Consider the following 25684-nt stretch of genomic DNA (forward strand, 5'->3'; position numbering starts at 1 on the left):
ATGACAACCTAGAGCAATAAACATGGATAACACAAAATGAACACAGAAGACACTTAATAAACTCAGAATTTCAGAGCTGGAAGGACCCTAGGTCAGGTATGGGAGTTTGCTGTGAGGTTGCAGTCTAGAAAGGGCTATTCCAGATCTGAAATCCAGCTGCACCTTAAAGCTTGGAAGGATGGGTGTGTCTACAACCAAACGGGAAGAAAACAGAAGCAGGCACATCTGTATGGACCCTGGGGCATCAGCATGTGGGGTGGGGGCAGGCTGCTTCTTGTTTAGTAGGTATCTAGAGAAACCCAGCTGTGGCTATGAAGGGATAAGACCTTTTGACGTGAAAGCAAAGCCAAGGTCATACTGTGTTGGCCTCTGGGATGACCATCCAGGAATTTAAGGAGGAACTCAGGGAGCCACTGAACACTCCTAGATCATGGAACAAAAAGATAAAACCTATCATTTGGGAAGACGAAACCTACTTCTCATCCAACATGTCAGGCCATCCAACCAGCTAGACTGCACCTCCATAACAGATAGCTAAAAACAGTCCTGCGGAGGTCATTTTTACCCAGCAAGCAAATCACTAAACAAACGTGTCTACTTTCAGGATGAATCTAGACTTTCCAGCTCTCCGAGGTCATGTACAACCCACATGGCCTCTGCCGAATGTCCCTTAAGGCCTCCTAAAAAAGACATACCTGGTACTAGATGGTTTATTTTCAGAGCTAATGGTAAATTAGGTCTCTTGGAAGATACATTCCTTGAACCTTCCCCACTGCGCTAAGTTCTTCCCATGGTCACTGCCTCGCCAAAATGAAGTTCTAGACTGTTGGCAGTGATGTAAAAATATCCACTGCAAGACATTGCTGATTCCGGTGCCCAGAGCTTCAGTAATGAACTGTTTTGTCCCCACTTGCTTTTGTCTATTCATTCATGATGAAAAAGATCCACTAATATCAAATAAGCAATGATCAGAAAGCCTGGCTTCAATGGAGACTTTGCTCATTCTTTAGAACCTGAAGGTAACTCAAGGTGGAAGTAGCTCATGCATCAGATAGTGCACTAGTGACAAGTGTGGGATTAGAACTCAGCTCTGCCAGACACTAAATACCAGTGACAGTTTGGAGTAGAGGATGGTGGCGGAGGAGACAGGGCAAGAAGTGCCTAAACCAAAAAGCTCAAAAGATCTTCAGGGATGGAAGAAATTCTGATGAGCCAAAGAGCAGGGGGAAAAAAATGGTAACAACAAACAGAAGACAGCAGAGAGCTCAGAATACGTGGCATTCTGGTGGCAACACAACACCTTTAATACCTGCCACAAACTTTGCCGCTTCTGTGAAATTCTGAATTCTGTTTCTGATTTTGTTCTGCATGAATATACATTATTTATTGAGAGTCCATCTGGAAATATATTTTCTTTATTGCCAACTTCGTGAAAAATCTGATTCATTTTTTTTCTCCAGGAGAAAACAAGATAAACTATAACCTTCTATTATACTAGTTTGCTCCTTGCCCCATTGGTAGAAAGAGTCAATTCTTTCATGATGTTACTTGAACCTCAGATGCTCCCTCCGGCTCTCCCTATGCCAATCAATCCCACACTGTAGGACTCAGCCTGCATTCTTTTCTGAACTTCCTGGTCTGTTGCACATGCTCAGATCAGTTAGGAACCTACCCAGTACAGGCAGATGGATACAGGTTTGCAGTCCAGCTCAACCACATACGAGACATTTGTCCTCAAGCAATAACTGAATTCCTCAAAACTTTGATTTCCTAACCTCTGACATGAGTACTAGATAAGTAAATATATGTGCTGGCTTCCAGCGTGCTTCCTGATACAAAGCAGGGGCTCAGGAAACAACACTTATTCTGGCTATGACTTGCTGGGTTTTTCTGTGCATCCAGCACCCCACCACACTGTTTCATTTTGGGGTCTGTGCTCTGACTTTCTCACGAGTGTGAAATTTATCTCTCAACTGAGACTCTGAGATCTTTGACAGCAAGGGTTGTATTTGCATTCTTGACTATCTCATAACCAACTTTTGATCTCACTGGCAGCTCCTGGAAACTTCCCATTTTTTTTTTCCCTATTTGTGGCACCTACTTTTCTGTCCAGAACCTCCCAGAATTTTACTCCAATTTTGCACAAATCTCTGAACTAGAGATGCTTTTCTCACAGTCTTTCCTTTTTCTGACTTATGGTAATATGAATGCCTACTCTTTTTCAACTCATTATCTACCAGGGACTAAGATAGGCACACAGCATACTCCTGCTCTAATCTCCATAACAATCCTGCAAGTATTTCCTGTGATTCTCATCTGAAGAAGAGGAAGCTGCATGAGCCTGGGAGAGTTTGGTCATAAGTCCATGACTACCCAGCTAATCACCAAGCTAGACTTCAAACCCATGTCTGCCTGAGCTCCAAATCTCTTTCCAGTTTGCTTTATTCATCTCAATTTGATCTTAACGTCTACTGCCCGATTAGTCCTGCTAAATCACAGATCTGCTCCTAACCTTGCAAGAGCTGTACCCTGTGTTCTCTGGAAGCCAGACCCTTTCCAACCTGCTGAAGTCAGTCCCTCTGTTGATAGGGGTCTCGGTAGGCCACTCACTCATTTCCAGGCCTCCCATCCCCCAGAGCTCATGGCTCACATGCCTTTGCTGTGAAGCAGCATCCTGAGCATTCCATGCATTCACTGGGGTTTACATGCCAAGCCGTTCAGCCTTCCATGCAAAGCAGCACTTCGGGTGGGTAAGTGCTCTGACAAGGTCAAGGCAAAGGGAGGGCTGGGGATGGCGGAAGGGAGACATCCGCCCATCAGCAATGCCTTTCTGGAGAAGAAGGTGGCTTGTTTGAAACTGAAGGGAGAAGGTAGCATTCGGTAAACTCTCTCTCCTTATTCTGAGCATCCACAGCTTTATTATTTTTTTTTCTAGGTCTTTCTGAAGACCATGCATCTTTTTTTTTTTCATCTCTTATAGACCGAGAGTTCTGAGGAATGGGATCTGTGACTTTTTCAGCTTTGAATCTATTTTGCAAAATAGGCACAAACAGCCTCAAACTTGAGGTCTCAAGCACAAATTTGGAAAAGGCAAATGTGAACTAAAAAAAAAAAAAAAAAAGCAGATCCCTCATAAACCATTAGACATTGTGTTGACTGTTTAAATGGCTTTTTTGAGGATCTTTCTTCCTATATGTGTAAATTAGTATAATAATAATATCTGATACACAAGGCTATCAGAGAACACAAAATAATTAGAAAAACTGTTTGTGTAATGCTAAACATAGTGCCTGATAAGAACTCAACAAATGGTGGTAGCTTTGTACTTCTATACAGGTATTGATGTAATTCTTTTATACAACTCTCAGCACCATAAGCAAGAATAGTCCCTCGTGAGCTCTTGCAAACTTGAAGTACCTTATTCTAGTCCAAATATATGTGTACAAGCATGATCATATTAATTAAAACTGCATCTTGGGGTTTTTTGGGGGGGGGACTTTTGTTTTCGTTTGTTTGCAAGATGAATTTCTATTTTGCCCCCAAACTCATAAAGAAACAGCAGTTTGAGGCTGAAAACCCGGTGTATAATCACATACCATGTTGTCCAGAGTTTATCAATTACTCTACAAGCACATCTAGTAAGTGGTTCTTTGTTGTCAAGTTGTGTGTGTAGGGCAGAGGGGAGTACCACTTAACCAAAGAAAAAGAATGAAAAAAAAAATTTTTTTTTTAGACCAGAACTAGTAAGAAATTAAAGTGTATGATTCTTTCTGAACAGCAACCGTGGATGGTTCTGGTTTAGATGGTGGTGATTTTTAATTACCCAGGATATAGGAATGCTCATCTAAGAGAGAAAATCCCATTAAATATTCTCAAGCCAATCCTTCCTCCTTTGTTCAGGCTAACAGAGATGGAAGGCAGCACATGAACTCAAAAAAATGCTATTATCTTCAAACACACATGGTACCTCAGCTAATTAACTACTTACCAGACGGATATGAATTGAAATTCTCTGGGTGTGGTTCATGAAATAAATAAGACTATTGAGCACATACTAAGTACTACATGTTGCTTAAGGAGTTCAGGGTGAAATATACTCATGAATGAGATCTGCGTTCTGGAAGACAGACTTGAGAATACCCATCTTCAAATTGGTGATAGAGTAAAATTACACAAAAAGGGGGAAAATTTTGCATGTTTTAGGAACTTCTAAAAGAAAGTCATCATTTTAAGTGCAGGTAATAAATGTCCTCCTGTGGACAAGATCACATTCCAGATGGGCTTTAAAGACTGAACTCAAAGGAAAACAAGGAAACTCATCCTGACTGAGAACCTAATCTGTGACGTTTGCTTTATACACCAGACCTCAGTGTTATATTTAGAAGGCATGAGTGTTTTATTCCTGTCATAGGAAAAAAGAAGGTACTTTTCCATTTGACCCAGCTATCCCTCTCCTCGGTCTATACCCAAAGGACTTAAAATCAGCATACAACAGGGACACAGCCATATCAATGTTTATAGCAGCACAATTCACAATAGCTAAACTGTGGAGCCAACTTAGATGCTCTTCAGTAGATGAATGGATAAAAAAAAATGTGGCTTATATACACAATGGAATATTACTCAGCGATAAAAGAGAATAAAATCATGGCATTTGCAGGTAAATGGATGGCATTGGAGAAGATAATGCTAAGTGAAGTTAGCCAATCCCCCCCAAAATAAATGCTGAATGTTTTCTCTGATATATGGAGGCTGACTCATAGTGGGGTACCGAGGGGGAGCATGGGAGGAATAGATGAATTCTAGATAGGGCAGAGGGGTGGGAGGGAAAGGGTGGGGGCAGGGGGTTAGCAAAGATGGTGGAATGTGATGGACATCATTATCCAAAATACATATATGAAGACACAATTTGGTGTGTCTTTATATACAACCAGAGGTATGAAAAATTGTGCTGTATATGTGTAATAAGAATTGTAATGCATTCAGCTGTCATTTATTTTTTTAAAAATCAATTAAAAAAAATAGAACAGGAAGGTCCTTTTCCCAAGGTCACCCCACAGAAGAGTAGAAGCCTAGATTCCAGCCTGGCCCTGGGCTTTCCGAGCCCACGAGTTCACATTCTCTGTTCCCCTGCAATCTCTGCATGGCAGGCATGAGGTCAGCTACATAAGTGACAAGGTTAAAATCACATAGGACCAGAGTTTCTATCATTGTCGCCAAACAATGACCCCATCCAAGCCTTCAGGACCAGTTCCTTTCTCTCCGTAGATTAAATAGGCTCACTGTCAATACTGCTCATCCTACTCGTTACCCAGCATAGATTACCTAATTTACAGCTACCTTATAACTAATTTAAACATAACCCACTTGAATCGAATGTATGAAATATGATATGTCAAGAGTTTTGTAATGTTTTGAATAACCAATAAAAAAAATTAAGAAAGGTGCTTGGATTGAACTGAATGAGTTTCTCTCATGGAAGACCATGTGAGGGTTAGCTTTAGCCCAGTTCATGTCTAATTATAATAAATTACACAAAATACTGAGTGAGTCGGAGAGCTACCGAGGTGTTCCCAGGGCTTTGACGAGGTACCAGCCCACCTGGTGCAAATGCACAGCTCACATCTGGGCAAAGGCTAGAGAAATGCAAAGAAGCACGTCCAGGATGGGAGTCGTGGGGGCCTGGGAGTGTTCACAGCCAACAGTGCGGGGGGTGGGGGGGGCAGGGGAATGGCTCTGCCCATGACAGCTCCTCCATTAATCACCCCAGCCGGCTTTTTGTCTCCTTGCCTGGATCCTCCTTGACTCTCTCAAGAGGAGTTCTTGGTCCACTCCTCTTCTAACCTACTCCCACCCAAAGGGTGCTCTCCTTCAGTCTCACCACTTCTAACCCAGCCCAACACTCAACCTTAAATGCCCACTTCTGCAGCTGTTCCCTTCACTCTAGACTGAGCATTCAGCTGCTGGCTTGTCACTTTTCACTCATATATCTGATAAAGTTCTCAGATTTGACATGTTCAAACTAAATTGCTTTTGCATTGCTGCCTCCCCTTCACATCCTGATGAATTTCTCCTGAAGTCTTCCAAGTCTCGGATCCTGGAAGAACCAAGCATGAACCTACCCTTTCAGGCCCAAAGCAGCTGGAGTCAACCCTTGACTCCCTCCCCGGGTTCTCCACAAGGAACCCAACAGCAACTGCTGGCGTTTCAATGACAGTGAACACCTCTCTCTCCGTTCCTCTTACCACGTGGCCTCAACCTTCATCTCTTGCCTGTTGCATTTCTGCAACAATCTCCCTGCTTCCCAGTCTGGATTCTGCATTCTGTTCTCAACACAGAAGCCAGAGGCTGCCAATGGCTTCCATTACATCAGAATAAAAGGCCATACCTCGTGGCTAGGACCCATAGTGTCCTACATGGGCTACACACACACTCTCATGGTCCCTCTGTGCTTGTATCCTTGTGGTCTCTCCCTGGACAACTATAGTCAGAACACAGTGGCCTCCTTATTTTTCCTAAAAATGACACTGTTTTCCCACCTGTGTCTACAGTCCATAGACAATGGTCCTCCAATCTCTTCATGCAAAGAAATGAGATAAGTGGATCAGGGTCCTTCCACAAATCTTTACAACTATTTTTATACACAAATAATGAAGACGACAAAATCTCAAGGCAAACAATGGGGCAATATTGTGAGCTCAAACCACTGGCAAAGAAAAGCCAGCATTTCAGTGATTCTCCATCATTGGCTCTGAAAATCAAATGCAAGACCATCAGTCGTTCTAAGTTAACGAGAAACTTAGCAATGGTCTTGCGAAGGAATTTAACCATTTAGATTTTATGGCCATGAATATAGTATTAAATAAGAAGCAAAATTATCCTGCTAAAATTCTGAGGCCAAGTAGAGAAATAGCATACGTGAATGCTATGATAACAAACAAAATGTAAAAAAAAAAAAAAAAAAAAAACAACAACAACAAAAAAAGAAGAGATGTGGAAGAAAAATCATTAGCATGTAAGAGAAATTAATTGTGCTGAAGTGAAGTCAGGGGATTAAGGATGATTTTTTCTCCTTCTTTTTAAAATTTTCTTCTTTATGAGTTGTTTTTTTAAATCTTTAATAATGAAAATAAAAATGGGAATGTGCTTTGTGTGCTAAATCTCTTACAAGTCTGAACTAGGAGATTGATCTCCAAACAGCCTTCATACTGTATGTTCTTCCGATTACTGCAGCAAATTAGGAACAGTGTTCTTTGAACAAGAACATGGTAATAAAAGAGTAGAGGCAATTTCCCCACATTGATGCAGTCAGCTCTCTTGGCTGTCAAGAGCCCAAATACATGGACTCCAGGGTTTCTGGTCCTCTATGCACAGACATAAGGAGGGACAGACTCACTATTCTAATTGCTAATCTGCTCAAAGGCCCTGCAGGGACTCTAAATTCTTTTTATTCTCAGTTATGCCATGATGCAATTCTAAGCCAAAGAGTAACACAAGCCTCATCAGTCAAGAACGCTCATTGAGTCAGGTACCGTGGCGCATGCCTGTAATCCCAGCTTGGGAGGCTGAGGCAGGAAGATCCCTAGTTCACAGCCAGCCTCAGCAAAAGTGAAATGCTAAGCAACTCAATGAGACCCTGTCTCTAAATAAAATACTAAATAAGTCCTGGGATGTGGCTCAGTGGTCAAGTGCCTCTGAGTTCAATCCCCAGTACCAGAAAAAGAGAAAAATAATATTCAATGAGTTTTCCAAATTGCAACTCAGTATATGTAGTATTTATTAAGTTAGTGCTGTGTTGACTAGACATGCAAAGTCCAGGCTTCTATGTTTAGAGTACCACACACAAAAGCTGCTTAACTTTGGGCAGATTCCTAAACATCATGGTTCTCATCCATAAAATGAGAAGCATGAGAGACTTTTGCTATGAAGGGGAAAATAAGGAAAAGGGAGAAAAAAAGGGGAAGGAAAGCATTCCACCTTCCAAGGCTGTTCTGAGCATTCCATGTTCTAATCAATTAGCACAGGACTTGGTTCAAAATACAAACTCAAAGTACCAGTCTTTTACTCATTCAGCAAGTGTGTCAACTGAAAATTTAGGATGGGCCAGGACTGTGCTGGGTGACGTGGATGCGACAGTGAACATGGCTCTTTCTCCTGCTCTGAAGAAGTGCTCACGCTGGTGATGGATTCGAAGGAGTTAATGCCCACCCCACCCCAGGAGGCCACAACTAGATGAGTAGAAAGCACAGCCCTGCAGAAGCCCAGAGGCTGGCAAGAGAGTGGGCCACAAATATCTCCCAACGACAGTCAAGAGAGTTCTTGCCCTCAGTGCTAGCTTGAGTGTTTATTAAGTGCCCAGCATTACTGAGACATCTCCACAACTTTGAATCTGCAGTAGCTTATCGATTCTCTTCTTTTCTTAATAACTCTATTTTAAGATAATTGAGCTAGAGCATGGTAGAGCCGCTTTCCTAGAATAGCTCAGCTAGTAATCATGGCGGCCCAGACTCAAAGCCACCAAGTGATCTCTAACGGGCATTTCTAACACTGTACACACACTGCCTCCTGCCTTGGCTACTTTGCTGGTTAGGGGAAGTAACTGAAGAACAGGCATAGAATATGGCCTGTCACAAAGTAGATACTCAATAAAAGTCAGCTGGCGTTAGTAATAGCAGTAGTAGCAACAGTAGTAAAAGTAATAGCAAGAGAGCGCGTGGAGTAGTAATAGTAGGAGCATCAGTCATAGTAGGAGTGGTGGGTCAAAACAGGAGAGCTGCCCTCAGGTGTAGAGCGCTCTGCAAACCCAGCAGTTATTATTAGTCTGGGCTGATGGCCAACCTAAAGAAGGAAGGTAAATGTGTCCTTGTTCCTCTGTGTCACCTGGTTCCTGCTCTCAAGACTTCCACTTTGGGGTTCTGAAAAGGGGCCCACAAACAACACATCTGGTGATTTAGAATTAAAACCCTTAGAGTTCCAGACGAGATTGTTGGCTTTCCAGGAACTGCATGACTTAGGGACAGGTGGCCTTTTAGGGTTAGTGCAGAAGGGACATGGCCGTCGCATAGAGAGTTTTTGAAAGGCATGGGGTCAGAGCAGTGCTGAGCTCTTCACCAGGACCCTCTCAATGGCTCCTCATGTGACAGCACAGAGGGCCAGAGAAGGCTCTTGGCCACAAGCCCCTACATGTCTAGAGAGTTGCAAAGCCAGGATTTGAACCCAGAGCCACTAACTCTGCTAAGCTGGCTGTTGGGGTGTGAGTTAAGTGCACCTTGAGCTGAAGGTGCTCAGACAAGGACAAGGGAAGGAGAACAAGCAGGGCCTTCAAAGAGGGCCGAGGGCCAGTGCTGGGTGTGGTGGGGGTGCAGGGCTGTGGGCAGGGAGGGACTCAGCAGGCCAGCCGTGAGACACGAGGCTGGGTCTGTCCCTCCCGGGCTCCCCACCCAAGAAAAACCACACGCCAGAGACTCACACTTGTTTACATGCCTTGTTTTTAAGTTACATTTTGTTTTTCATATATATATATTAAGATGTGTGAGACCAAGACCAGATGCTGAGAGAAGACCATTTTTAAAAATCTTGGTTTCCTCAAAAATGTACCCAAAGTAATAGAACTTCAAAAAAACAAAAAGAGCCTTTAGGTTTAGGACAATATTTGAAATTACATTCATACACCTATTTGACCCCCACCCTAGTCAAAACCCTCTAGAATTAGCTGAAATAACTATGGGAGCCCTAGAATAGCCTTAGAATAGCTGTCATTTTTTTCAGTCAACAAACGGTTATTGAACACCCACTTTATAGCAGACCATGGGCTCAACACAGACGCGGCCGTGAAGAAGATGTTAATCTTTGTTCCCCTAGAGTTCGCATTGTAGATGGGCAATAATCGATACATTATTTATCATCTGATAAACAAAATTCAAATAAATAAATATAATACCAAACAGACACAAACTTGAACAAATGTGGAGAAACTGGGAAGCTACTCTTGGGCAGGGTCTGCACCAGGTGATGGTAACATTCACCCTGGGAGACATTCTCGGGTGTTTTGAATTGAGAATGACGATAAGAAGGTGCCCACGGTGAAGATGGAAGACCAGAGGCACCCGGTGGAGGTAACAGCCAGTATGAAGACCCCAACATGAAAGAAACCAGCCTGTCTGGATCTCAGTGTGCCGGCCAGAGAGCAAGAGATGAAATCGGGATGTAGTTAGGAGTCAGGTCAGGAAGGGCCCCATAGGCTCAACAGAAGAGTTTGGACTTTGCTTTAAGTGCTACTAAAGCCATGTGAGATGGTAAGCAGCTCATTTCTACTGAGGACAGCACCGACTTGGTAGCTGCTTAGAGAATGGAGTGGGTGGGACAGGGGTAAAGGACCCCAAGAGACTGAGTAGGAGGTTGTCACAGAGTTCCAAGTGGGTGAGGACGGTCTCGGTTCTTCTGGAGCATAGAAGGCAGATCTGGAAAAATGTTTCAAGTTGGAACGAAGCCGTCTTGCCAGCCGAGTGGACAGGGTGGATCAGGGAACAAGTGGAATCTAGAAAGATCACTGGGGTTTGGCCTAAGGAACTTGGCATTTGGTGGTGACAATCGATGAATGCAGATGTCTCGGGGTGGAGCAAGCCGTGGGGGTGCCAGGAAGGGAACTGGAGGTTTCCGTTTGGAAATAATAGGTTAGAGATGGTTGTTAGACACCGGGCTGGAAGTGTCAGGTAGGTATTTAAACACCAAGTCCAGAGAAGCAGACAGTCCTGGAAATAGAGATTTGGACTTTTTCCACGCGAAGCCACCTTGGAGAAGGGGGCAAGGAAGGGCAAAACTAGGCTCAAATAGACACTGTGTATGTCAGTGTCCTCGTTTATAAAACAGAGATAACATCCGACTCCCTCATTGGTGTATGATTTACAAATAAATTTTCATTTACTTATAGCTCCCAATCTATCTGACCCCAAAGCCCTCGTCCACTCCAGCACCATATCACAGACCCATCAAGGCCAAATTCACAAAGGGTAGGCTTCCTAGAGGGACAGTGCTGATTATTTACAAAGCAACACACACACACACACACACACACGCACGCACACACACATACACGCAGTCCTGAGGTACCCAGCACAGCGCTCTCTATGCTCTGACCCCCTCCTTGACTGTCTCCAACAGACATTTACCCAGCACACAAACACATGCTGTCCATTTGAGTTTTTCTCTGGGCTGCGAAATCCCTAATACTCAAGAATATAAAGACCTCTGGGGACCTGGACCTGGGAGCCTGGACCTGGGAGCATAGATCAAGCCGAGTTGCTCAGTGTGGCTGGTTCCCCTTAGCTGGAACAGACAGTAACTACCTTCAGAGCTCCAGGCTGGTGCTCAGTGGGTTAGCGTTGGGCCAAGGGTCGGTGGGGCACTAGAGGATACCCACCCACACTCCTCAAGCTATCTTCTCTGCCACATTCCATTGTCCAAAAGAGGGAGGCAGAGTCTTCAATAATAACAGCTAACATTGACCCAGTGTGTGCTCTATCCCAGGCACCTGAGCAAGCACTCTGTGTGCCTTATCACATTTAATCCTTCCCACTCTCCAGTGGGGTTTGTGCTCTTATGACCCCCAAGTTAAATAAGAGAAAAATAAGACTCATGGAGGTTAGGCCCCTGCTGAAGACCAACAGCTAAGGCATGAGAGCTTTAAATGCAGGTCTGTGCTCCACAGTCCACGGGACAGTGTCTTGGCCCATCCCAGTCTCTCAGCGACACAGACCCCTGGCCTTGCCTGCCGTGGGAGGAGCACTGCATGAGGAGCCGGATGAGTTCAGTCTCAGGTCCATTACTTATTAGGTAGCCGTAGTCGTCCATTGACCTTCTGGGAACCTGAGTTTTCCACCTTCCGGATGAACAGAGTGATCTGCCCCATCTGGAGCATCAATGTGCTAATTGGTGCAAAAAGTGTACACATTTGCAAGGGGAAAAAGCACGTGAAAGATGACGTTGATGATAAAGCACGAGAACAGCAGGGAGAGCATCTCAGGAGCATCTCCTCTGACAGCTATAAGTAGTGAGAATGCTGTCCTGGACTAAGTAAGTGAGCATGTAAGCAAGAGTCACAAGAAAGATTTGACGAGAGAGAATTCAATAGATCCAGTCCATTTCAAACAGAAGGGTAGGCAAGTGCATCACCTAGACTCCAGGAAGAAGTCGCAGGAGGCACCAGCCACGAGGGACTCCCTACCCAGAGTTCCACTCTGCTCTGCAGGGGTTTCAGGTGGCTCAGGCCCTGGCTGAAGAACTTCCTTGTCTGCAGGGAGCACCCAGCCCAGCACACAGGGAGCCCCAAGGAGGTGGCTCTCCACTGTCTCCCTCCTCCCATTTCCCCATCCCCCTCCCCCTCCCTGTCATTCCTGCTCTTCTTCTCTGTCCTCACCTCTTCCCTTCTGAATTCCTTCTCCTCTTTCTGAATTCCTTCTCCTCTTTCAGCTCCTCCTTATCTTTTCTCTCCTTTCTCCCTCCCCCTCCTTTCTCTTTCATCCCCCTCTAATCACCTTTCCTAGCTAGATAATGACCCTCTTCTTTGTCTTTTGGTCTCTACTCATCTTCCCTCCCAAGCCCTTTCTTCCAAGGCCCTGATCACATTAGATAAGAATTCACCCACAAGGCCACCACAGCAAGGCTTCTAAGAAATACAGCCATGGCCACCTTCCAAAGGTCCAGTTTCAATGTTTAATCTGTGAATTGACTCACCCTCAAGGGTGCTCTAAAAATCACTGATATGATCAGGGCCACCTCTTCCACTAATAGAGTCATTGAAGAGAAACGTGTCAGTTCCAGGAAATACGTGTCCATCTGTAACGCAACTGCTCGCCTTTTCAAGAACTAGCTGTGTGGGTTTCTATCCCCCCACCCCAGCCTGCTCTGAACTTTGAGCCCCTGAAGGTCGCTATCTACATTTATCTTCTCCTTTATTTCCCACAATGACTATATGGCTGAGCCTTGTTTTCCCCCCAACTTAGAGATTAAAAAAAATAAGAAAAGAAGATCAAAAAACAAGAGAAAGAGAAGGAGAAGGAAGAAAGGAAAGAAGGGAGCCAGGGAGGGAGGGAGGGAGGAAGGAGGAAATTTTTCCCAATTTATTTACATATTTACTACAATGATAATATAGAATCTAAATTCATGTCCCCCAATCCAATGGTGTTAAGAAAGCAGAGAAAAACCTAGATCTTTCTCTGGCTTCCTAAGGATTCACAATGGTCAGAGCTATTCGGGTTGAGAAGAGCACAGGGTTCAGCTGTAGAAACTGACAGTTCTGGGTTCCTTGGGGCCTTGAGCTAGTCATCAGGATCTCTGTGACACATTTGTTCTATAGAGAGAAAAAAAAAAGATATATATCTTTCTTGCAGAGTTAAATGGAATGATACTTGTAAAACCTTCCACCACGGAGTTCCTGGTAAAGAATATATCAAGTCTGTAATCCCAGAAGCTCAGGAGGCCAAGGCAAGGGGATCACAAGTTCAAAGCCAGCCTCAGCAACAGCGAGGAGCTAAACAATTCGGTGAGACTCTGTCTCTAAATAAGGCTGGGGATGTGGCTCAGTGGTCGAGTGCCCCAGAGTTCCATTCCCAGTGCCCCCCCCTCCAAAAAAAAAGAATATATCAAATAAAGTTAGCTGTTGTCACTGTGGAGTTTGATGCCTGGAGAGCGTGATCCTGTAGCCTCTGTGGGTAAATGTGAGGGGACAGGTACAAGTTCTGCATGGCTCCCTGAGCTACAGAGCAGCCTGTGCCAGATCACAGAGAAGGACAAAAGGAAGAGAGACAGAGACTGTCACGGTTCTGAATCTGGGTCTGTGGAGATCAGCACAATCGATCCTGTGGGCCCATGGTTGGTCCCTTGAGAGGACAAACCCCCCCCCCCAGGTTTTCCAGCAGGTATCACTGGGGCTAATGACAAAGCACACGAGAGTCATCACAGGAGGACTAAGGAGGCCAAATAGCCTGGATAAGGGCCTCAGAGGCTTTGGGACAGTGGCATCGTGAAGATGGCAGAGTGGGAAAGACACCACTGGTCCTCATTCTCCCATTGACTGGGAGAAGGATCCATGGTCATGCAACAGAAATCCACAGACATCACTGGATCTGGAAGCAACCACCCCAGATAGCTTTGCAGGAGCTGGGGCACGTAGATTAGGAGTGACTGCAGGATCTCTGCTCTTCCCATCCCTAAGGACTCTGCCCTAGAATGGACTTAAAGAAACCTCAAGATACCACTGCATGAGTCAAGGCCAGAGGTCCAACCCAGCACAAAAATTCCCATCTTGTGAACCCTTCAGCACTGCCACCCCCACCCTTAACCCTTTTAATCCTTCAGATTATTAGGATCCACGTGACAAAGCCATCATTAGTAGGTATTAGAAAACAGAAGCTATCATCAGTCTCGCCTGGTGGGGAGGGACACAGAAAACCAAGCCCCTCCTCTGCCTGGCTTCAGGTTCATGTTGTTCCGCAGAATTGAACAGAGTCTCCAGAGGGACATGTCTCATTTCTCCCTTGGCCTGTCTGTGACTCTACTCCTGGTACTCTATTCAAAGCCAGATGGAACAGACTTTTAGGACATTGATGATTGCTCTTGGGATAATTGTTATTCTGTTCAAGGTCAAGGTATAAGTTTCCTTTTCTCTCAGCCTAGGCAGCACCATATTTGGAAGTTGGTCTATAGTAATTGCCTGGTCTCATTGAAGGTTTTACCCATATTCTCTTATTTGTTAGTTGGATTTTTCATTGCTGTTGTTGCTGCTGCTGCTGTTGGAAATCAAGGGAGACAAAGATGCTCCAAACTGGTCCTCTGCCATGTTTGAAAACCACTCCCCTTCCTTTTAAACTTAAGTAAACCAATTGAGAGACAGAGTCAGGCAGCCCTGGGGGTTGGAACCAGACCAAACCCTTACCTCCTGGCTCTAACCTAGCACCCTTCTATCACCAGGTATTTTGGGCAGTCCATGTATTTTGTCTTGGGACTGAAAAGTCAGGGAATCAGGGATTCCCTGGCTTGATGCCTTGATGACATCTTGAAGGGGAAAATATGTCAAAAGCAATTTCCTTCAGTGATTTCTCGCCTGGACTCATTGTTATACCCAGCTGGTCTCAAAATCCTGAAAAAGTGTAGTTGGGCCAGAAAGTTGGTTATGTGTGGTTTGCTGTCTCTCCTGGCGTGCAGCCTCAAATTTGGTGGGAGAATTCGACAGAACTGAGGATTTTTGTTTTAGTTGGTTAACATTTTTTTTTTTCTTTTTAAACCCCATCTGCAGGATAAGTCTATTCATTCTGTCAGTCAGTCAGTCAATATGACCTATACCCTTTCCAGGTGGCCAAGGCAGGGATGTGTAGTCACCTTAAAACTCAAGTTTTAAGAGTCAGGAAGTTTCCTTTGGGCATCTCTATTTAACTTTAGCAAGCCCCCAAAACTCTATGAGCTTCGCAGTCTCAACATTAAAACGTGAGCAGTAATGATGACATTATTTTTAAGTGAAATAGCATAGGTTAATGATTCCCATGGCAATTGACACGTGAATATCTAAGATTGTGTGTGTTAATGATGAACGCTAGCTTAGGACTGGATGAGAATACTCACAAGCAGGCCCTCCATTGCCTTAGTTAGGAAAACATCTGAGAAATTCCTGAGATGTTTGTTTTACATCAGAAACACCTATCTGTCAGCAGCAGGGAGTGTGTGGCATGTGTGTCTCATTTGGGACAAACAGCGACCCCGAAGGCTTTCACTCTTGAATCTGCTTTGTCTTGTAATTGTCTTCTTAGTCATAAAAAAAAAAAAAAGTTTCTGACATGGTCATGGCATTTCCAGTATATCACTTAAAATAATGACATTGGGCGCGGACCATCTGTATGTTCATCTCCTTTTGGTCTAAGACCTCATGGGAATTTACTCTCCATCAGAGTGAACTCCACACACCTCTTGCAGTGAATTCACATCACACTTGGGAACAATCACCCCTTCTAAGCAGCCAGCAACAGTGAAGAACGGGGACAGGAGGTCAGCACTCTCCTCAGATAGGGCTAAGAACAAAGCTCTGGGGGAGCCCGTGGGGAAGCCCTCATGATGGGTTATATGAGTTTTATAGTGTAAGTACTCCATCATGGCCAAGGTCAAGCTACCAAAGTGATATCGATAAACACAGTAGTACACAGTCATATAGTATTTCCACTGCACAGGTGATAGGTAGAAATGACCTCAAGATGATGGATTATAGTAAAACATTGTAAAATGATAAGGAATCGATAGTTTGCAATGTTTCTGATTTCCATATAACTTATTTATCAAGTTTATAGAACTTAATTTTAATAACGCTGTGTTCAACAACCAGATTGCAAAATTCCTAAAAAATTAACAATTAGCTCTGCCCAGCCCATGTGTGCCTCCTGGGTAAAAGAAAGAACCTATCTGGTATCAGATTCAAGACCTGTTCACTACCACACAAGTTAAGTCCACCTAATTTAGTTTTGTAAGGTTGTTTCCTCACATGTAAAGTGGGGTAAGAACCCCTGCCCCTCAGAGACTGAGAAGATCAGAGATAGTGCACACAATAGGATCTCAGTAATGGCTGCCATTGTCCCTGGGACATACCAGAATTTTAGATTTGAGGAAAATTTCAAGTACAGACCAGTGTTTCAGAAAGACCCCTCTCCAAGAACATGATGAACTTTGGAAAGCTGGGAGGTGATGCTGGGCAACCAATTTAGACATTATTCCCCAAATAAGCTCATACACCCCTTGTGCAACACACATGATTTTAGGTAGTATGTGGCTAGTTATTTTTGTTTTAATAACTTTACAATTTAGAAAATTTTATTCTATATATTTATAATAAGAAGACATTGGTTTTCTATTCATTTCAAACACCTCGTTGTTTATGTGTTTGTGTGTATATACATATATATGTACAAATTTGTATATATGTATACAAAAGTTTCCTTTCTAATTACACTTACATATGCCAGAATGGGAAGAAGTTTCATTTAAAGAGTAATGTTTAGTAAATGATAAAACACAAGGTGAGCTAATATTATGGGGGGAAAAAAGTCCAAGCGTCTCATAAATGAAGGAAGTTTAGGGAATAGTGGGACAAAGGACCACTGGGGAACAGACGGCCTGTACAGGGCAGAGGACAGGAGACGGAAAGCAATCAGTGGAATCCAGACACATCTCTGCTACAACATGTTGTACCAGATCGTCTGGGGTGACTGAATTGTCAGGGGACAGTCAGGGGTGGTGTGAGTTGGGCAATAGAAAGTTAAGATCTCAGTTCAGAGCCTGTGACCCAAAGGGACTTGATGTGAGCTAAATCAATTCAAGGACTGTGCCCATCCAGGGTAGAGGACAGAACCTTCCTAGTGAAAGATGCTGCCGGTGGTAATTCCAGATTGCAGGGGACATCACAGTCTGCCTCTGTCCCCTCTTCAGATGATGCTTCAGTGGGAGCCACTCCCTTGGAAAATGAGTACCATTCTAAAAGGGAAAATTGAGGGTCCTTGCAGAAAAATCCAGGAACAAGAGGGAGAAAAGGACTTAAGCAAGAAAAACGCGTGTGTGCCTGCACATGCAAATTTATGCAAGAAAACAGGGAATCAGTAAGACCTTCCCTAGACTGATTTTCCAAGTGCCAACCTGGCCATTTCCCTCTCCTGCTAACAATCCTTTCACGGCTTCCCATTACTCCACTTAGCCTTGTCGCATACCTGTAAGCCCACTTTCCTGGAGAGCAGGCTGCCTCCCCTCCTCACGCTCTGGGCTCCCTCCCCAAGTTCTGGCCACACTGGCCTGGATTCCCTTTCCCACCCCAATGCTTCCATTCCTGCAGCTCCTTCTGCCTGGTTGTGCATGGACTGCACTCTTCCAATGCCCACTTCAGGTCTCAGCTCATTTATTCCTTCCTCCGAGAAGGAATCCCATTCTGAAAGGAGGGCAGGACAACAAATTACAACCTTTATGATATCCCTGAACTCTCCTTCATGGCCTCGACCAGAATGTGCCCTCCTGGATAACTATTTGATTAGCATCTGAATATCTATATGGGCTGGAAATTCACCCAGAAAAGAGAGTCTGGTGAATCTGTTCACCTTACACCCTAGGCAGTTAGGTAATAGAGAAATAAATGATTAGGCTTAACTCTTACAAATTACTCAAATATGATCTTGTCCATTCAAGTAGATTTGTCGAACCTCTATTTTGCTCCAGGGTTTCTTACAAGGTCCAGAAAAAACTAGGCTGAAAAGTCCCAGTCCATGACCCAGAGTTCAAAGTCTGGCAGAAGATATGAACCAAGGCACTAAAATACATTGTGTCTGCATTGAATGGACTTGGATGGTGATCAAAGCAGGTAAAACCTTAGCGGAAGTTAATAGAGCTCTGCTAGCTATTGTTTCATGTAGCAATAAGCTTCGTCAGATCCTGTATCTTTAACACTGCCTCCCTTCACCTTTGGAAATCACTCTATGCTCCTTTGGTCAAGGCCTATCCATCACAGGCACCCATTGTCAATAACGCCAAATTCTTCCTAAAGAAAGTTAAGAGACCACAGCTATTTATGTCCTGTTTGTGTGTCTTGAAAGTGTTTCTAAATAAGTTTTGACTTCAAAATTTATTTTTTAATTGGAGAGAGAGTATCAGAATTAAGAATGCAAATGGTTTGGAGTTTTCCCTATTAGAAACCTCTTCTCAAAGTCATGTTTTTATCTGAGTCTTCTCCATGTGTGTAACTTGTACGATTAGCATTTGCACTTCACCTTGAGGTCCCAACTGGATCTTTCTGATAAACACGACTCATATTTCCACAGTGAGAAAGCCCAACCTCTTTGGATAGAAATAAATAAATAAAATTAAGTTTCCAAACTATTAAAGATCCAGAAAGTTTCCAAACTATTATTACAGATAGGAAGTAACCTACCAAAATCTTCAAGTCAGTCACCCAGGTCCAGACTCTGAGCTCTTTCCAGCCACTTCATGTTGCCTTGGTAACTCACACTGTTCCTTAACAGCACTTTGGTTCTCTGGGCTTCAAAGGCAAACCACGGAGCTCTTAATCCATTTTCCAGTCAAGGCGATCTCCAGCAAAAGACTTGTCATTTGCCATTCCCAGTAACTCCAAAGACCCTGTCACCCCTTCCTTGTTTTGTATTTTCTATGTGACACATCCAATTCACAAAACATGTACAAGTGACCACTTGGATGTCATGGTCAGTATCAGCTGAAGAAAAAGAGGTTAAATATTTTTGTGATTTTTTTGTTTGGATTTGGGGGGTTTTCTTTCTTTCTTTTTTTTTTTTTTGCCCAGTAACTTCACTTCCAAGAATATACCCCCGTAGGAAAGTGACCACAGATGTATATGAATTCCTAGGCTTATAGCTAAAGGATGTTCACTGATAATTTGTGTATCTTGAAGAAATTTTGGAAACAAGTTATATTCATTATACTATGTCCTTACTAGATTATGTGACCATTAACAGTGTTGTGGATAGAGCCAGGCGCAGTGGCACATGCCTGTAATCCCAGAGGCTCGGAAGGCTCAGGCAGGAAGTTTGCAAGTTCAAAGCCAGCCTTACCAAAAGCAAGGTGCTAAGCAACTCAGTGAGACCCTGTCTCTAAATAAAATACAAAATAGGGCTGGGAATGTGGCTCAGTGGTCGAGTGTCTCTGAGTTCAATCCCCGGTAAACTCACACAAAAACAGTGATGTGGATGGACATTTAATACCAATGAAAGACACAGCAGTGGATTATTAATGTGAAAACTCAGATTATAAGACAAGATGTACAATATATTTTGTTTCCTGTTTTTTTAAAGTTTATACTTACAGACTAAAAGTTCCAGAAAAATAAATGTCTGATTGTTAGTGATAGTAAATTCTAGGTTTCATAAGAGCTCATTCTGATGAAGAAAATGCATCTATAAAAAATATATAAATATATCTGCAAATATTTAAATTGGGAGCTCAGAAGGGTTATGGAATGCAGAAAAGAAAAGAAGCAAAACATTGAAGGAAAAGAAACTCAAGGGTGTATTTGAGAGCCCCTCATTAGATATATAAGACTCCAGGCTAATAACATTTGTGAATGGCATGAGTGTTTTTAGGAACTATGAGAGAAGTAATCCATGAAGCAGAGAAAAGTAACACCTGGTGCAGAAAACATCACATCACTCCAAATCTAAGAAGTGACATCTAGCAGCAAACCCTGGGAGGAGAATTTCCATGTGCATTTCAAGATGCTTTAGAGGCGGTCTTTTATGCTGTTGTGTTCAGAGGAATGTGGCAAGGTCTATATTGCTTTTCTAAGTTCATGGAACACCACCCTCTACGCCCCCCCTAACCAAGCCCACACTAGAAGACAGAAATGGTGAATTGACTTTTATTAACTCCAACCCCCAAATTGTGCCCCTGATGTTAAAGGGAAGATTTAAGTGTGAGCCACTGAGGCACCTAGAGAACCTAGTGTGTGGGCCACATGGAGAGGGAGCTTTGGGTCCATGGTACCCCAAAATAAAGCACATGGGAAATCTCTACTGAACATCAGTGCCAACTTTCAGATTGTCCTTCTGTTTTCAACTCTGGAACAGGTGACTGAATTTTAGACAGGATCTCCATGGGCTTCATGGTTGTTACGTAGAGGCCAGAGTTATTTCTGGCTGTTTCCAACCCTTCTTGTACACATCAGTTAAATGACTAATCAAGGCTTGATATAATGTTAAGGATTTATATTTCAATAAAGTCAAAAAGCTGAGCTGATACTTGCTCACTCTCATTAACTAAAGCATTTGTTTTCTAGCTGGGAAAAATTGGGGAGAGAAATCGCTCCCAAAGAAGCTTGGAATCCCTTGATCCTGCTAGCCTGCACCTTCATCTTCTCCCTGAATTGATTCTAAGATGTAAGAAAAATTCAGTTTACTGAAAGCCAACTCATTGTAAATATCATACATATAAGTTAATTGAAATTGGGGTTTTAATCTAACTTTTATTAGCAAGTAATAAGAACATGAAAGATGGTGGAATAAGATGGACATCATTACCCTAAATACATGTATGAAGACATGAATGGTGAGACTCTATTTTGTCCAACCAGAGAAATGAAAACCTGTGCTCCATGTGTGTGCTATGAATTAAAATGCATTCTGCTGTCATGTATAAAAGAATTATAACAAAAAAATTAATTAATTAATTTAAAAAATAAAAACATGAATTAGGGTATCATTAGTTGCTATTATAAACAAATCCCCAAAATGTATGATGTCCCAACACAACCGAAATGTTCACAAATGTAAAATCCAAAATGGGGGGGGGGGGTGTTCATCAGCAATTGGTCTTCTTCCTGGTTCCAGAAAACAGGTGCCTCCTTCTTGTGGCTTCGTCATCTTCCACAAGAGACTCCCAAAGCTATGGCACATCCGAATCCACAAGAAGATGGTAGTCTGAAAAGAATGTGTGAGACCATGAGAGAGCTTTCTGTGCCAGACCAGAAAGTGGGCCATGTCCTTTCCAGGCACAGACTATTGGTCAGAATTGATCACATGATCACAACTAATGCAAAGGAGGCTGGGAAATGTAGGCAGTGTTCCCAGGAAGACAAGGAAGCAGTGTGGTATGTCTCCAGATAGGCACATAAGTTTGGACCAGCCGCAAGAACAACAGAATGGCAGTTTTCAAAGTGCATCATGGAAGCTGGAGAAGTGAAGCCCCATCTCTTAGAGTCTTAAATGGAATAAAGATTCAAGATGTTCTGCCAAACAAATAAACAAAAAAATTTAACTGTCATCATGGGACTTTTCTTTCTAAGAAATGAAATGGATACATTTTAGGGAGAAACAAGGGGATTGATGGGGGGGTCATCAAAATAACATCAATATTAGTCTTAAATTTTCATTTCCATAAGTCACCTTTCTCATGTAGTGCAGCTAATCTGGGTTTCACCTATGCAGGTAATAAACTAAGGCTATTAATCAGTGATATTTTGGTATTAATTATCTTAGTGAATCCCTCCTCATCAAATATTTTACCTCAGACTAAATTGATGTCTCATGATAGAAATAAAAGGAAGGAAGGGCAGGAGGGAGGGAGGAAACATGTCCCTCCCTCTGTGCGCTGCAGGCCCTCTCCTTCACTGGATAGCTATACTTGGCTTTTAAAAGCTGCCTTCCTCCTCTACTTACAGGGACAAAAAGCAGCTCTGAGGAGGAAACCCAAGAACATTCAAAACCAGGTTACAACTCCCTTTAGTAATTTGATTCTGTAAGAAAATATGCATGTGAACAAATTATCTTCAAACTCCTGCAAGAAGAGGTCCAGTGCTCATGGAAATTCAAATTTATTTCAAATGTGGAGGAATTCTTTCTACCACTTTTTAACATGTATTTCATAACTATGAGCATGAAAGAAATATTTCTGATTTCTTTCAGTAAAACCCTTAACTCTAATCAAAAGCCAAACAGACGGGCATCTCTCTCTCTCTCTCTCTCCCTCTCTCTCTCTCTCTGGTGCTAGGGATGAACCCAGGGGTACTTAACCACTGAGCCACATCCTCAGCCCTATTATTATTATTATTATTTTTTGAGACAGGTTCTCACTAAGTTGCTGAGGCTGAGTTTGAACTTGTAATCCTCTTGCCTCAGCCTCCTGAGCTGAGTGCACCATGACACCCAGCTAAACTGACCTTCTTTATGTCACGGGTGCAGAGTGAAGAGATGAATAGCTTAGACTTCTCAATCATGCGTGTCTGTCTGGAACAAAATGTGCACACAGCCTCACCCCTGCAGTCAGAGCTATTGTTAGAGAAAGGTAAACACTGAAGCTCCAATTCCCTTGATCGCATATTTTAAGTACGGTCTGATGTCCATAAAGGTACACGAAATAGATAAACACTGCTAATTCAATCAAGCACAACTAAGACAGAAGTTTTATTGTAAATTTTCAGGGTTAGAGACGTGTTCATAGTTTTGGAATCAATGACTGAATTTCTGACCTCATTTTAAAGGAAGTGCTCTTAATTTTAGAAAAAAAAATTAAAATTTTTGTTGTAGAACAGTTTATTACAGGAAATAGAAATAGTTGGAATTGGTTAAATTAATTTAGCACATAGAATATAATGATGATGTTTAAAATTATGCATATACTATCAAAGGTAAATGGCTCCATTCATATGCAAATCATTACAAATTGTTTATTAGCAAACTGACTTTTTCAAAGCTCTAGCACAAAAGTGTGAGCCTCCTCTTTAAGTGAATATATTTCTATGTACTTGTTGAACAGCTGAAATACTGTGTCTCTGTTTCTAAGGTTGGAGCGTTTTAATTACTTTGCTTCTGAGAATGGGTTGAAATTGAATTTAGGTATCACTTTGAAAATGATGTCATTTTGCAATAACCTGGAGACACGTTCAAAAGACAATCTTAGGTGAAAGATGCAGGAAAGAATATTGTTAGAACAGTTTGGCAACAAGTTGAAAACATTTGAATGGAAAATAAAATCTTTCCCCATGGTTTGCCTCCTTTCAGAGTTTCTGCAAGGAAAAAAAATCAAATAATTCTTTGAGAAAAAAATGCATAAATACATATAAACTTAGGAATCATCGCCCCTTTGATCTCTCTACCTTCTCAGCTCCCAAACTGCAAGGATCATTTAGGTTACCTGAAGCCTGACCTCGGCCAGCTGGCTGCACAGCTTCCTGGGACTCTCAGCGAACATCATTCCCAGTTTGTTGGAGGCCCTCCAAAGGCTGACTTCCACTTCCAAAGCGTCCAGTTAGGTCTTCTCTGCCAGAAGCACATCACAGGCAGCTCAGATGGTGATGCTGGTGATCAACTTAGAAAAGAGATGCAGACAGGAATTACATTCTGCCCACTCTGTAGTTCTCCTTTCAACTGGTTCTAGAAAGAATTTCTCAGAATGAGGAAATTTGCGGCAGCGGAAGCATTAGTATTTTCCTTTCCCCAACTCTTTATTTATTTTTTTATTGTTGTTCTTATTGTTAGTATTCGTACCAGGGATTGAACCCAAGGGTGCTTAACCACTAAGTCACCACATCTCAATGTATTTATGTTTATTTGACAGGGTCTCACTAAGTTGCTTAGAGCCTCACCAAGTTGCTGAGGCTGGCCTCAAACTTGTGATCCTCTTGCCTCAGCCTCCCAAGCTGCTGGGATTACAGGCGTGTGCCACCATGCCCGGCTTACTACTTTAATTTGAATGTACCATTTTCAAAAATATGTGGAGGGCATGCTGAGTCAAGTCTCTTTCTACCAGCATTCTCCTTACTACTCTCGGTGACAGAATGCGGTTTTGTTTCGTTTTCAGTGACAGTAGCAGGGAGCCTATCTGCCGTCAGAGCCTTCTAATCATTCTAAGAGAACATTTCTCTCTCTCCCCAGCATTTAATCACATCCTCTGCCTCCATAATTAAAAATAACCGGTGTACGTCCTATTCAGGCAGAGATACAATGTCCCCTTTGTTCCCAGGGTTCTGAGGTGGGGACCCTTGCCATCTGACAGTGACACATCTCAAGAACCCTACTTGTCTGTGATTCAACTCGGGTCCTCAATTCCTGTCCCTCCCCTCCTCCACATACAGACATGGTGTTGGTTTTAGGAGTGTCAGGCCATTCATTCAGTCCATTGATATCTCTCGGGAACCCAAGAGCTGTCAGCAGTACATTAGCCACTGGGAAGGTGGCAGGGGACGTATGCCTGAAACAAACTTTTGCAATGAGTTAAATCAAAACCTCAACTGTCCAGAGTGCTAAGAGAGTGTCTTAGGACCTAGTTTAGTCTAAGGCATTTCGTTCTTCAGTTTTTCCTCCCCTGGTACATTAGGCAAGGTCCAAAGACATTTCCAGTTGTTCCAATGTGAGGGGAAACGGGGAGACGAAGGGAGGGCTACAGACATTGAGTAGGAGGTAGGATGCTGCGAAAATCCTACAGTGCACAGAAGGGCACTAAAAGCAAAGAATTATTCAGCTTAAAATGTCAAGAATGTCAAAGATGAAAGCTCCTGGTGATCTTCAGTAAGCAAAGACTCACCTGCAGGGCTGGGCCCTTGCCTAGAGTTTCTGGTCAGTAGGTCCAGGGTGGGGACTGTGCAGTTGCATTTCTCACAAGTTCCAGGTGATGCCGGCATTTGGGGTGCAGGACCGTACTTGGAAGAAATATCCTATGGACTCTTAGAGGAGGAATCTCTGAGAAAATGATGTGTGAAAGTTCAGCAGGAGTTAGCTGGAGAACAAGGGAGAAGATCAAATTTTGCAGGCAGTTTATGGGAGAAGCTCAGAGGTGTGAGGTTGTGGCATGATCAAAGCACTGAAATCAAGGAGGATGGGGTTGGATGGAGCTGGAGAGGGACCCAGAGCCAGATTGCTCAAGGCTACAGTAGGATACTGATCTGTTGCCTAAAGGCAAAAGAAAGACACAGAAGAAATTCTAGCAGGGAATTGGGGCAACTTGACCAGGCATTTAGGGTATGAAGGAGGAGTACGGTATGTTTTCTACAGTTCAATATAATAAAAGGGCATGGCTTTTACAGCCAGGCAGTCCTGGATGCCAGTTGTAGCTCAGCCTTTTATATGATCTAGGCAAATTATTTCACTTCCATGAGCCTCAGTTTCCTCACCTATAAAATAGGAACATTCAGACCTAGTTCCCCGGA

General features: G+C 43.0%; 1 long non-coding RNA gene across 2 annotated transcripts; it reads right to left on the minus strand.

Annotated features, from left to right (window-relative positions):
• Positions 1–20998: 20998 nt before the first annotated feature.
• LOC114101338 (uncharacterized) lies at positions 20999–25432 on the minus strand. Of its 2 annotated transcripts, none has more exons than XR_003584278.2 (3): positions 25063–25432; positions 23674–23847; positions 20999–21461 (listed from the first exon to the last, which is right to left on the minus strand). It is a non-coding gene; the product is annotated as an uncharacterized lncRNA (long non-coding RNA). The 2 variants fall into 2 exon arrangements; XR_003584279.2 differs by lacking the exon at positions 25063–25432 and adding an exon at positions 24125–24378.
• Between the last annotated feature and the right edge of the window lie 252 nt (positions 25433–25684).

Source organism: Marmota flaviventris, chromosome 15 (assembly GCF_047511675.1).
Source record: "Marmota flaviventris isolate mMarFla1 chromosome 15, mMarFla1.hap1, whole genome shotgun sequence".
NCBI classification, from domain to species: domain Eukaryota; kingdom Metazoa; phylum Chordata; class Mammalia; order Rodentia; family Sciuridae; genus Marmota; species Marmota flaviventris.